This window comes from Podarcis gaigeae (genome assembly GCF_964106915.1).
Source record: "Podarcis gaigeae genome assembly, chromosome: 1".
In the NCBI taxonomy this organism is placed as follows: domain Eukaryota; kingdom Metazoa; phylum Chordata; class Lepidosauria; order Squamata; family Lacertidae; genus Podarcis; species Podarcis gaigeae.
Window position 1 is genome coordinate 95691211 of NC_139678.1, and position 15263 is coordinate 95706473.

The window sequence follows — 15263 nt, forward strand, 5'->3', positions numbered from 1 at the left end:
ATACATTTGCTTTATTTTATTTTATTTTATTTTATTATTTTATTTTATTTTAAACGAAAGTCTATGTGAAAATTGATACTTGTTTTCCTGGGCATTTCTCCTCAAGCCTGGATTACTACAAATGCACTCTATGCTGGGGCTAATAAAGTACATATTTGTACATTATTTTCATGAATATACACATCTTCTACAGCACATTTCACATAAGTAAGCATTTCTATAGCAATTATTTGTACATAGAACTACTTTGCAAAATTTAGAGAAGAGTTTTGTTTCAGTCCCTATAATGGTTTAGAAAGTACAAATTGGGCAGGGTTCTCATAAAAATGTGAAAAGAATTACAGTGGTACCTCGGGTTACAGACACTTCAGGTACAGACTCCGCTAACCCAGAAGTAGTACCTTGGGTTAAGAACTTTGCTTCAGGATGAGAACAGAAATCGTGTGCCAGCAGCACAGCAGCAGCGGGAGGCCCCATTAGCTAAAGTGGTACCTCAGGTTATGAACAGTTTCAGGTGAAGAACGGACCTCCAGTACGAATTAAGTTTGTAACCAGAGGTACCAATGTATTTTCTTCTCTATCTCTAATTGGGAATTTAATACAATAATTCTTAGTGGCTGTCAGACCTTTGTAGGTGGGATGGTGTTGCTCACCTGCCTTCCCAATGCTGTATGCCACTGCTTGTTACGGTGGCTGTGAGGAAGCAGGGAAGCAAGAAGCCTGGCACAGGGCAGGTGTAGCAGCAGAGCAATCCAATGCTGCACCAAGCTCCCCGCTGCCTTGTCCTTCCCACTTGGTAACCTGCCATGAGGCATGGCTTTGCGAAGCCAGATGAACACCACCACCCCACAAGCCACTACTGACCATCCTTGGCTTCCTCATTTGTCAAGAGACATAAAACAGAAATACAATCTGTACAGATTTTAAGAATGCTGTACAGTGGTACCTCGGGTTACATACGCTTCAGGTTACACACTCCGCTAATCCAGAAATAGTGCTTCAGGTTAAGAACTTTGCTTCAGGATAAGAACAGAAATCGGGCTTTGGCGGCGCGGCGGCAGCAGGAGGCCCCATTAGCTAAAGTGGTGCTTCAGGTTAAGAACAGTTTCAGGTTAAGAACGGACCTCCGGAATGAATTAAGTACTTAACCTGAGGTACCACTGTAAATGCAAAACACTTCCATCAGAGAAGCCACTGACCTGCACATACTGATGTGGTTCAGGTTGGCCAGAGCAATGAATCTGACACCACAGATGCCTTGAAGGAGTTGTCAATGCTTCTTAAAAAGCAGCTAATTACAAGCTGTGACTCTGTCATTCCAGTATTTTTCTTTACAAATTAGGAACAGTGAGGTGAGGCAACAAGGAGGAGGCAGAGATCAAAGAATGTAAGAAGCCACCTCAGTAATTATACTGATTTGTGGGGTATTATATTTTTGCTTAAGCCATTGCTTCTAAACAAACACAGCCTTAGGCAAGAATGGATGGACATGTCAGAAGAAACAATAAAAACCAGAATGGGAAATCAAGTAGATATGGGGAAGGTGGCGAGAGAAAGATACATGGCACCCATTTTGAGCACTTGAAAATAAAAATAAAATTGATGCTCTTTATAATATTAAACAACTCCAAAGCAAAGAGGTAATGTAAAACTGTATTTCTCTAGATTAGTAAATATTTTTAAAATATTTTCAAATAAATAAATACACACACACACACACATGCATAACATTTTTTATTTTTTAAAAAATCACTTATGTAACAGAATAAACTTGTGATAATCTATTTTAAAAGCAGGACATAATTGCAGGTCAGAGATTTATTTCATCCTCCAAGCTAGTTGCCAAATAAGGTGCTAAAAAGTAAAATATTTATTCAATTAGTTTTAGCTAATTGAAATGCAAACACGGTACACACTTAATCTATGCAGGCAGGAAAAGCAGCCTACTGTCAGATTTTATTAAGTCTTTTTGCTGTTCTGTGAATAGTCAATAACAAGTGTCTAAACCCAAGAAATGATGTAAAGGTAATGTTCAATGGCAAGAATATGATAAGGTAGTGTTTGCATTCAGGATAATATGAAAGGGTCCAACACATTCCCTGGAAGATTTCTCTCCATGTCAACTAATTAGCATGTTTATTGGGAACATTAATTACTGTGACAGCCTCAGCAATTTTCAGCACATTAACTCTTTAAGCACTATCTACTATCTTTTTCACCAAACATTGCCAAACTCATTTTTTATTACATTAAATATACAACTTCAACATCTCATCTATCTCTTAACTGAGCTATTAAGAAACTTCAGGCGATGCTTTTTCTGGGCTCCCCTACACAGAATGTGGTGGTGTGGTTCACTTACAAGAGTCACTCATCCAAAGCCAAAGGTGCTACTAATACCCGTGGAGCCTCTCTGCTCCCTGCTTGAGGCCCTAAACACTGTGGTCTGAACTGCGTAGCCAATTGGCAGATGTTTCAAAGGAAGGGTTTGTACTGAATGACTTCCAACTCTATAGTATACAAACAGTTATTTGGAAATCACTCTGAAGCTTTCCATGTTAAGTGCCCAGTTAATCCTATCTTTGAGAGGTAAACCTTCTATAGATCCGCTTCTTTGTTGTTTAGTTGTTTAGTCGTTTAGTCGTGTCCAACTTCATGACCCCATGGACCAGAGCACACCAGGCACTCCTGTCTTCCACTGCCTCCCGCAGTTTGGTCAAACTCATGTTCGTAGCTTCAAGAACACTGTCCAACCATCTCGTCCTCTGTCGTCCCCTTCTCCTTGTGCCCTCAATCTTTCCCAACATCAGGGTCTTTTCCAAGGAGTCTTCTCTTCTCATGAGGTGGCCAAAGTACTGGAGCCTCAGCTTCAGGATCTGTCCTTCCAGTGAGTACTCAGGGCTGATTTCCTTAAGAATGGATGGTTTGATCTTATTGCAGTCCATGGGACTCTCAAGAATCTCCTCCAGCACCATAATTCAAAAGCATAAATTCTTTGGCGATCAGCCTTCTTTATGGTCCAGCTCTCACTTCCATAGATCACTACTGGGAAAACCATAGCTTTAACTATGCAGATCCTCTTCTTCGTCAAGCTTTTTTGGACTCACACCCAGTCTTGCAAAAGGAATCATCCCAGGAGCAATTGTATTTTTTAGAGGCTGGCTATGCAGAATACTGTACAAAAAAGAAAGAAAGAAAGAAAGATTTAACTGGACAAAGATGATGACTTGAGAAAAGCCCAAAAGCTGTCTTCTGGGACAGGGGGGAAAGGACATGTCATCATCAGAACCAGGTACTCAGAGTTCAGCCCATGGGAGGGCAACCCCCCCACACACACATCTAAAGGGAGATCTTCTCAACTCATTGTATTCCATGAAATATGTCACTATGTCCTAGAAGCAACAGAGGCCATCACCATGTTAGCAGAGCTAAAATTAAAAGGAAGACAGAACATTCTGAGAATCACGGCAGTCGTGTCCATTTCTATGACACAGGCTAATGTGGCCGCTGCAGCAATAAAAGTCACAACTTGTGCTTCAGCAACTGAAAAATGCCTACTGAATCATCTAGCTGCCCATTGCTGTGAGAGCTGGGTGTTCTGAAAATGAGAAAATATCAGCTTTGAAAAGTGGCAAAGGCAAGAGGGGATAGCAAGAGCAAAGGCTTTGATGGAAGCAGTCCCAAACTGAGAAAGGAGTGAAGTCCATAACAGGGCAAGATCCCATTAGTAATAAAGTCCAGGGGCACGTGTTAGCTGAAAGAGATGGAACACTTTAAAAATTACGTAGGAATCAATGAGTTGGGGTGTCATTAATAATACTGTGCGTAGGACACTCAGAGGTTGCATTGCAACCCTAATGCCAATTGTACAGATTTCCAAAATCCATGGATTGCAATGTATTTATGTCAAGTATTATTATTTCAAGGCAAACAGTTGAAGGTCAGCCCTGCAGTTCAATATTTCCTATCACATTTGTAACCTCAGAGTTGGCTAATGAACAAGCACAAGGGCCTGGTTATGAATCTCTGTGATTCATTATTGCGGAGAAGAGAAAGATGAACTGGGTGATCCTTGGGAGGCACATAATGGCAAACGACAGAACGTTTCCAATGTGAACATGCTGAGTATTTAAAAGCCACCACCACACGATTAGCAATTTAATTAATCTTGTTACACCAGACTTATTTTAATGTCTAAAGAGACTTGCAGTGGCACTTGCATTCTGCTAGTCTTGGAACTAGCATTATCCTTACAATCCAAACACATACAAGTAACTTAAGTTCATATGAATACAAACTTTGGATTATATTATAGAAAATCGTCTCTTTTAGCAATTCTGTAGAACTATAGGTTGGCTTACTAGCTGGAGCTACCTATCTGCATGGTATTATTGTATTCTTCTCACTTTACAAAGGTCAGGGATAGGGAATATGTGCCACTTCAGAAGTTGTAGTTCTACAACTCCCATAGTTCCTGCTTATTTGCCATTCTGGTTGGGCTGATTGGAGTTGGAGTACGACAACATCAGGAAAGCCCGTGCTATTTTTTCTAGAAAAAGAGGTGCTGGAACTCACCATGAATGCCTCCCTTGTTCTCTTATGATGGCAATGGCGCCCACCTGAAAGATGCTGGAACTGAGTTTCGGTGAATTCTGGCTGGAAAAAAGCCCTGTGGAGAGCTGTGGTTTCTTCATTCCTAACACTGGTACTTATCAAATATAGAACCATTTCTCAGTTTGTTACATACTATAATCTCAAGTAAACAAATTAATCTATGAGAGATTAATATTGTTGGATTAGTGTATGCCAAGTCCTTTTCTGATGTGCGATTTTTCTCAAATTAAGATAACCCCAGCATGTGATCCAAAGACTTATGACGAAGCAACCTTGCTGGAGCTAATTGGGCTTGGCTCTTGGGAAACCCCACATCTACTGCCTTCAATGGTAGAAGCACAAGATAGAAACCATAAATCAATCTCTACATATGTAGCATTGGTAGCTCTTCTTTCTACTAATAAATCTGAACAACAAGTGCTCAGATTAGGAATTTGCATCTGATCATACAAGCAAATGACCTTTATATGATCACACCTGACCTCCACAAGGACAGACAGTGTGTGAGGAAAGGTATATATTAAATAACATTGTGTTCCTCAGATTCAATCCCAATGCAATTTCCATGATTGGAACACCTCCAAAATAAATAAATAATAGGTGGAACTTGCCTAGGGAAGATCTAAATCTTGCAGGATGGTGTGGATGGGAAACAGTGTCGACTCGGGAGCTTGGGCACTGCTTCTCACACAGTGTGGACACTGCAGGTAAGGGATCCATGTATGCTTTGAACTGTGTCTGTATGGTTTGCAAATTTCATACAGAAAATTACTTCCTGATACACACACACACATCCCATCATGTTGCAGCCCACCTATTGGGGCTTGCTGTTGTCAGATGCAGGGGTGAAATGATACACAGACCACATGCACAACATGAAATATACAAGTCAGTTGATGCTCAAAGACCAGCTCTAATATTGTTAAATGATTACAGTAGTGCAAGACTGGAGACTCCCAGCATGTTATTGCCTTATGTATTACCACTTCTCTATTTACTCCCATGGTTATGATGGTTCGAATTTTTTATATATATATTGCTGTGCAGGGCACTCAGAAGAGCCATTCTGAGGAATGCTGCCCATTAAACTTTTCTCCCAGCAAAGGCAAAGGAGATTTGTTTTCTTCTTTTACGTTTATGTCATACATTTCAGCCTCCTTTGGCAGAGCAATAATAAATTATGAGGTTTTATACACTCCTTTATTTTGCTTTCTCTTATTCACTTCCACTCTCTTCTTTTATCATCATTTTTTTCCCCTGCCAGCCTTTCTTTCCTCCTCTCATATTTTTCCAATTCTGCAAACCAATTTCCACCTGGGATTGGGTCCCCATTGCAGCTTTGGTTCTGACACTACATTTATCAATTTTCTTTTTTATATATAATACAAAAAACTTCAAAAAAACAGCCAGTTCAAATCTTGGCACAGCCACAGCAAAAACTTTCAAGGAGCTTTTTAAGAAAGTATGGTGTCTTTCAGCAGAGCATTATTTTATGCACTTTTTAACTTTTATAATGTTTATGCAGAAAAGCAACAAGAAACATATTGTGTGTGTTTATATTTCTTTTACCTTTGGTGGCTTTAAAAATGTTATCCCACTTTTACAGTTCTTATAATGGAACTTCTCCAGTTGGCTTACAAAATATAAGAACATTAGAAGAGCCCTGCTGCAACAGGCCAAAGGCTCATCTAGTCCAGAATCCTGTTCTCACAGTGACCAACCAGATGCCCATGGGAAGCCCAAAGTCATATCCTCCAACATGTTGAATCCCCAAACCTGGAGGTGCATCTTCCTGGCCATGCTTCCTTGCAAGTCACGTGACCTGCATGCAATCATAGTGCCCCAAATGGCCACCATGCTCTTGTGGGAAAAACTGGGATGTCCCAGTTTTGCATAAGCAGGATCTGAGTACAACAGCACTCTCCCAACTTACAATTCCCAGCAGTAGTTAAATGGAAGCATGCTGCCTCCAACAGCAGAGGAATAACACAGACATATCCTCCATGAAGTCTTTAAAAAAAGACCATCCAATCTTTTTCCTTCACATTTTAAAAAGCTGCTGGTCTAGCATATACATCTAATTATAGAAAATATGGGTGCTTGAGCCTTCTGTCGCACAGAGTGCAATTCAACAGAGATGCATGCAATATCAAAACCTCAATAACTAAAAATTATGTTGAATCTTATGGTGGGCTCAAAGTCAGGTTTACTATCAAGGAAAGTTATTTAAAACAACCCTGTAGAAATGCAGATGGCCGGGGGTAACTGGAAAGATGTTAACAAATAACAGTGTTTCTTTTAAAAATGCCAGAAGCCCATCTGGGGCAACTACACTAAATGGCATTTCGATGGCTCTTTTCCACAAATTTGTGCAAACTTTGGGTATGGCTTAATGCAATTTCTAGTTAATAATTTAGAGACATTGCTTTGAAAGCCCAAGGCTCTTTTTCTGCAGCTGAGACACTCTAAGGATCAGACAAAAACTACAGCAGTTCTCTTAGCCTTTAACCTGTGATTATCTGTTTAGCCTACCCTTCCTGGAAAATGAATGTAAATGGCAACACAAATAAATGGCTAGCCAGCTGTGGTCCTTGGCACAATCTCCAGGGCACAGAGGATGCTGTCCCTACTAAAGAGCTTACAGCCTACATTATTGCTATCAATATTTGTAATGGCATGTCCATATGCAGTCATTCCAAGGGTCTAAACTGGGATAGAGGGGTGGGTAGGGATGGATGGGGATTGATTGATTGATTGATTGATTGATTGATGGTTGTATTCAAGGTAGCACTAAAGAGCTCCGTGCACAAGTGGATTTCCACATGTGCAATGAGAATTTCCTCCTGCTCACCCACTAAATCTCTTCTAGGGATGCCCGCAAACTTTCAGAGTAGATTTTGGGATGGTACAAGAGGTATAGTGGAGTGAGGGACAAGGAAGGAAAGTCCCATTACACAAGCCAAAGTTGCTCTGCTCATGTAATTATTAGCTGAATTATTAGTTGAATAGCCAATATTACTACTATATAGGCTGTCTTCTAAAAACAGTTCTCAATGTTGTTTTCAGAATATAACCCACTGAGTTAGAAACAAAAGCAATTAAAAGAGAAATGCAATAAGCCTGCAATTGCAAGCACATGTACTGGGAAGTAAGATCCACTAAGTTCAATGAGACTTCCTTCTGAGTAAACAGGATTACACTGTAAAATTCAATGCTGCATGAAAGGCTACATCAAGATTTAAGTTCTGTGGAAATAAAAATACCTTTCCTTGATACCAAAAGGACATTAAAGTAAGCACCCAGCAGGGCTCCCCCAAACTGAAGTGTTGGACATTCGAAGGGACTGATGTGGGAGACTGGCAGAATAGGATCTCTGCTGCTCTACCATTGTGAGAAACCTCATTTTTACCATCAGGAAAAAGTGGAGTCTGATTGACACCTGCCTATCTCCAAACCACTTCCATATGCAGGTTGCATATACTGCCTTCCTTCATGGCTCTAGGAGCTTTCTTAGCATTCTAGAATCATTTTCATTCTGAAAAGCATCTAGTTCAGCCTTTCCCAGCCTGGGTCCCTTAAGATATCATGTGCTACAGCTTCCATAATCCCTGAACATTGGCTATGCTGGCTAGGGCTGATGGGAATTATAGTCCAAAGCAACTGGAAGGTGCCAGGTTGGGGAAGGCTGATCTAAGAAATGCACTCCTACACAATCCTTAATAAGTCTCTTTCCTATCAGAACACATTGCAGAAGCTCCAGTCCTGACTCAAGCCTTCAAAGTGTTTTTGCTGGGGTTTAGAAACAGCACACCCTTTGATGGGTTGTCTATTCCCAACGGTTGCTTTAAACTTGAAGCAATTGCAGGGAGAGAAAACAACTAAGTTCCAAGACCACACATGCCCCCTTTGGTCCCATGCTTCTGAGTCCATTTCTCTGTCTTCCAAAGGAACCACTCTGGGGAAGCTTTCTTGAAGCCTACAGCTCCATTTTGATTCATTGCCATGGGAATGGCAATATGTCCCATGACTGACTTGGGATTCCTGCTTGGCCCCAGGGAATGCATATGGGTTCCGGCATAATGTCAGTATGTTGTAACAAGTACATGTTGATTTGTTTGGAAGCCATTAACCATAGTTCCCAGTTTGCACATAGCAGGAAGTGACAACTAACAAGACTTCCTGATTTGCATCTCTGCTTGCACAAAGAGTGGCGCAATGGCGCTGTGTGCAACTTCACATATCTTCATTTATTAAGTGAGGATCTGTCCTGACTAATACTTAAAAGAGGCTTATAATGATATGTACTAGGCAGAGAAAGGGTGGCGTGGGGTTGAGAAACAAAGAGAAAGGAAAATAGAAATCAGTGGTTTACAATGACTAGTGAAGACTCAAGTGGCATCGAAGATACTCCATCAGAGACCTCAGTGGTGCTGCAATAGTCTCCCTTAATGCTGCACTGATTGTTAAATTATTAATTTATTCTTTGTCTTTGAAATACTCTGTGGACATAAGCCCATAAAGATTGAAACAATCTTCTTCTCAGGCAGTGAGAGATACACCTCTGGGGATGCACAGAATTATCTTTAAATGACTAATTCACACATAAGCATGAACCCAAAGGGGACTTGTGTGAAAACAAGTCCTCTTTGATTATCAGAGTGAATATGGATTCCCCCCTGTACAGCACATTGAAAAGCTCTAAGGCAAGGATAAAACAATATTTATAAGCAAAAATGTTCACACTTTTGAAGCAAGCCATTTACTTATTTCACATCTGCCCTATACATTTAAAGCAGTACCACACCACTTTAAATAGCCGTAACTTTCCCCTCCTCTCACACAAACAATCTGGGAACTGCATGTTTCAATACAAAACCATGTGCAAGGAGATCTAGAGTTTAGGACAACTTCTGCGTGCCTGTCCATTACATCATGATGGACTGGACTGGACTGGGTGGTGTAGTCACATTCTGGATGTCCTAGCTATACACTGAGTGTTCTTGTTTGGGTGACGACATTGGGGTTTAATCGGTACCTTCTTTGTGGCCAAATACAGAGGCTGATGATGAATGGTGGCAGCAGAATGGCCTGGAATGCTATAAGGTATGTCCATTTCATTGCTGTACAAGAAATTATGGTCACCTCTGCTTGAGATTAGGATTGTGGACTACATTTGTGCTAGCATTAGCCTTGCCAGAAGAGCTGCCCAGCATAGCAGGACTATAGGATTTCCATATTTAGAGTGTGATACTGGCAAACTGAACTCATTAAAGGTTTTGCAAGTGTAAGACCTTTCATACACTTATATGTGGTTCCAGAATTTGCATGTACTGATTTTAAACAGCAGCAGCAGAGCCATTACTAATCACCTGAGGCTGGCCTTGTGTGCCACTGCATTAAATAATGTAGCATTGTGCTGAGGCAAGCAGGCCTGGTGAAAGATTCCCGTCTCATTTTTTGTTCCACTGCAAGACTCTCTTTTCTGCTCTCGCATCACAAAATGGACACAATTCTATTAACCTAAGGCTGTATACAGATTATTATGTTGGTAGAGTAACAAGAGCACTGCTGCACTAGCTCAGTTCCACCATTGGTAGCTTGATAACTGTACAAATGTAATGGCATGGGGAAACCTTGCTGCACTGCAGAGGAATGGCCGATTCAGTCTGTTTTCCTCATTATAGCTGCTTCCTCTTATCCCACACAAACTAATAGAGTGGTAAAATTGAATAGACTGGGTTGTAAACAGCTTTTTTTGTCCAATCAATTTCACTCCAAAGGGAATCTTCTAAAAGAGGGAAAGGGAGAGGGAAAGAAAGAAAGAAAGAAAGAAAGAAAGAAAGAAAGAAAGAAAGATCTTGAGTGTTCTTCAGATGCACTCTAAGCCTTTCTGCACAAGTGACCTGTAAGACCAGCGTATCAAAAACTGGTTCACATCAACAAGTTGTGACCCTCCTGGTAACTTGCTCCTGCTGCTTTCCACTGGGTGGAAAAAGTTAACATAACATTCTGCAACTGGTCTGATAACCCTGTTTGAAGGCAGCATCACAGCTTGACTGAAGAACACGCTGGGCGTCTTCTTTTTTATATTATATCTGCATTCTCATTAAGAACAACTCTGAGCAGAGAATTCTAAGACAGGGGTGGAGAACCTGTGGCCCTCTAGATGTTGTTGACTCTCTCTCTGCCCAGGAAGGCTGTTGTGATTTGTGAGAGATGATTCAGCGAGGCTGTGTGATCTCCATCTCAGTGGAAGAGCTGCCCTTAAGGGTCAGGATGCATAAAGCTTTTCCTATTCAAATGACCCCCTCCTGGGCAGCCTCTTCTTTTTCTTCTTCTTCTTCCATGAGCACTCTTTTTTTCTGATACCTACCTAAAACTGCAAAGCCTAGGAAGACCTTTAGGTTGTGCATTTAAGGGACACTGCACATTTGGCTTCCATTTCCCTCTCCCTTCTCCTGGCAGCTGTCTCTCTCCTTTCCCCCTTTTCTATTGTTGGTGCAGACGCACATTAGGTGTTGGAAGTAGGAAGGAAGATGAGGGCTTGCTTTCCCTCCATTGACACAAGTAAATGAAGAGGTGTGTGAAATAGGGGGATGGCAGAGGAACCACAGACTCTCTTTTTTTCCTTCTCAGAGCAAAAGATGGACAACTTTGCAAGAGGTGCAGCAACAACAACAGCATTGTGACTAACCTCAGTCAGTTTGTATGACCTGAGTAATTTCCATAAATGTAGCAAGTTATTTTCCAGTTTTAAGAGCCTGGCAAGAGATTTCCCATCAAGGATCCTGCAGGCATCTTTGAACTAGTTGAGAATTTGTTGGCACCTATTGACACGTTATAACTAGCTATGGGTGGTGCACAGACTGTCTGTGGGAATCATAAGTGTGGCAGGAGCTGCCCTGTCATCTTGGCCTGGACACTGTCACCTGCTTTGATCCTGCATTTGAGTGGGAAAGTGCTTCTGGGAAGGGCAAGAACACCATTGACACTGGTGTTCTTGCCCTTGTGAACACAGCCAGAACACCACTGACACTAGTGAGAACTTGCTGTACAGGCAGCTCTGTTTTCCCAACATTTCCTGACCTGATAATTTTGACATTTTATGTGTTCTTTCATGAGATGTAAAAAGCTACTTCTATGTATCTAGTGGAAATTTGACATTCATTTATGTGTATATTCCGTGGTGTGGTGGGGATTCATTTGCAACCCATGAACTTGGAAAATCACTGGAATTTCACATTATAATTTCACATTATAATTTCCCTGTTTAGAGAAGTTTTTAATGTTTGATGTCTTATCATGTTATTAATATTCTATTGTGAGCCGCCCAGAATGGCTGGGGAAACCCAGCCAAATGGGCAGGGTACAAATAACAAATTTTATTATTATTATTATTATTATTACTGCCCTGCCACTGAAAATTTAGCATGGCATGGCGATACAGCGATAAAAAAGCCAGTTCCATAACACAACAGGTATTGCAATGTAAAAGGTGCATTAGAAATCAGGACATCTATAAGTGCTAGCATTATAACCAGGGAAACCAATGCAAGAAACCCCACATCTGACTATTGTCTATAAGAACTTGTGCCTGAGCTTACTTTTCCCTCTTTCCCCCTATTTCTTTTTCCTTGTGTGCCCCCTTTTCAGATTATGAGCTGAAAACTGGAACCACCTTAGTACTGAGTTTTGTAAGCTGCTCTGAAAGGCTTTTTGGCTAAAAGGCAGAGTATAAATGTCTGAAATAAATAAAGAGTTAAATAAACGAAGTTTTATCAGGCCCAGTCAGCATGGCTAATGTTTAGGGATGATGGGACCTGTTAGCAACATTTGGAGAGCCAGCTTTTCCATCTTTGTTCTAAGATACACCAATCAGAGTAATCAAACAGAGGGAATTGTCCCATGTACCCTCAAGTTACATTTGAGCCATGATTATATACACTGCCCTGAGAATTTCTCTTGAAGGGTGGCATAGAAATGTCTATAATAATAAATGGCAATGGCTGTAAAAATGTGTTATCAGTTTCTTGAGTTAAGACTCCTTCTCATTTGACATTTTTTTAACTGAGCATACACATACACATCCCAAAAATATTTCTCACTAGCCATATGTTCATGGCAGCCATTTTGTGGAACTGTCTATAAAACTATTTTTCAAGACGTGCCAGTCAGCCAAAATAAGGCTCTAGTGATTAACTGTAAATTTAATTATTGGACCCCACTTATTGATACCCAGTTCCAAATTACAGCTGAACTACATCTCCCATCAACCCCTGCAAGCATGGCCAATGGCTGGGGATGATGGGTGTTGCAGTTCAGCAACATGTGGCGGACCATAGCTTCTCCATACCTGACTTACTGACACTGCTTAAAATTACTTCAGCATATTCATAAGTAATCTTTCCTTCTCACCGTTAACTTTTTCCTGGATTGCTTTGGAGGGGTGTGTGTCTGTAAAGTGTGTTCTGTATAATGCATTAGGTAAAATGTCAAATGAAAAGACATCACTGCTACTATTAACATTCTGGAACAACAGGGAAGACAATTTCTTGCCTGATGAGCGAAAAGGTCATTTCATATTAATCATGTATTAAGTATAAAACAAAAGCTCATTTGTCAAGACGTTACAAGGAAATGGTCACAGAAAAAGCCTCTTTTGCAGAAGTGCCTTTTAAAAGAATTACTTTAATATCTCCATGAAGATAATGATTTAAACTGAGACAAAGAGAGAAAGCTCTTGCGTGCCTTTTTCTTTTTTTAATCGCTTTACTTAAATAACTGCAGATCTTTTTGAACAGATTCATAGCTATGCAAAGACAGATTTGATTTTTCTTAAAGGAAGTGTGTGTTAATTATATGGCATTTGATTCAGGTGCCTCTTCTAAAAACATTAGCACGAACCCTTTACTTCTCTTTTCTCTAAAATACCTCAAGGTTGCTATAGAAAACCCTTAAGTACCAAGGAACTAATTCTAATTATTTGTCAACTGGTTTGCTACAGCGGATGCATCCTGAGGTGGTGCTGGTTAGCTGATCAGGTCAAGTCTCTGAGGATCTGCTACTGTAAACTTCAAGACCTGATGCTAATGCTGATGTTTGCATTAAACAAAACAGGAAAAGTTAAAGTAAGGGCATTCCCCACCCCCACCCCACCTGCCATAAACAAAACAAATATGTTAACTATTCATGTACAATATGCATGTTGTCATCAGCACCTTAATGTTTGTCCATTTCCCGCATAATCCCCCCCCCCCCAGATTAATTTTGGTCTTTCAGTGCACGGGAAGGGGGGGGGCTCTTGAAATGGTTCCTGATTGATTAGTGGAAATATGTTTCTTTTGAAAAGCTAAGCATTTCCTAGTGCCTTTGATGTCCTCAGGCTAGCAACAACAACAAAAATGGAGAAAGGGGATGGCAGGCTTCCATTAGGAAGCAGAGTGCTCATTTTTAAGGATGAAAGGAGACAGATGACTCTCTTGTGTACTGAGTCATATATAGCACAGGCAGAGATGAAACAGCTGAGAGAAAATAACAGGAAGAGGAAGAAAAACAACAGTTGGGGACCCAGATATGGAGTTTAGAGTGAATAAAAGGCTTAGTCTGAAGTAGTATGAGGAGACAAGAGTCATTACTATTACTATTACTATTACTATTACTATTACTATTACTACTACTACTATTAATTACCACCCTTCACTCTAAGGTCCCACAGTAGGTTACAACAATTAAAGCATTATTTAAAACACTATAAAACTTACAATCACAGAAATAAGATGGGTCATAAAAATAGGCACCTCGGGTGTCAAAAGCCAGGGTAAAGAGGTGCATTAGTAGCATTCACCAGAAGCTGCAATGAAGGTGACAGACACATGTCTGTGAGGGAAGAATTCCACAACTGCCACAGAGACTGCTTTCTCCCGTAAGGCCTACAGCACAAGGTTACGGAATATATATATATATATATATATATATATATATATATATATGGGAGGAAACAGAACTGAGGGGAAATTGTTGCCCAAGGCCTCAGAGCAGCTTTAGCACAAGTACACATGAGCCGTCTTGAGGGGTTCAGCCTGAAACACAAAGTCAAATGCTTGTGGAGGAACTGGCCATGCCTATAAGATCTGTGGTTTGCTTCGCCGCAGCTGCCACCCTCTAATATGAAGAGGTGCCAAGCCATATATGTGCTGGCAAAACCACTTAAATAGCAGAAAAAGGAATCCTGACATTTTTTTCCTGTGGATACTGAACAAAAGCAGAAAACAATATGAAGAAAAATAAACAAGAGAGGTTTTGTCTTCCTTACCTTAGGCCTTTTACACAGCAGGGGAACATTCAACCCAGCATGCTGAGGAGGGTGGCAGGTGCGAAGGAGGGACCCAGGCTTGAGGAGGCCAGCTCTGCTGCCTGAACTGACTGTCACACCTCGCCTCACAGGTGGGCTGACCCTGAGTGCAAATTCTGACCCTTCAAAATTCAGTGAACCAGCTTGAACTGAAAGGGGTCTCACAAGGGATTTCAATTGGCTAAGGATGCACATGGCACTCTCCTTGGAAAACCTGGCAACACACATGGCTTCTTTCCACACCCTTCATAAACAGAATAATAACTCCTGGCAGTTAGGTGGCCCAATTCAAGTTTGC

The 15263-nt window shown here is 40.8% G+C and overlaps 1 protein-coding gene across 1 annotated transcript in view; it reads right to left on the reverse strand.

The window, feature by feature from the left end:
- DPP10 (dipeptidyl peptidase like 10) overlaps positions 1 to 15047 on the reverse strand; it is a 575768-nt gene extending 560721 nt beyond the window's left edge. Inside the window, exon 1 of the mRNA XM_083707328.1 lies at positions 14927 to 15047. The gene's annotated coding sequence lies outside the window, so the exon portion shown is untranslated. The remainder of the gene's footprint in view (positions 1 to 14926) is intronic.
- Positions 15048 to 15263: the final 216 nt, after the last annotated feature.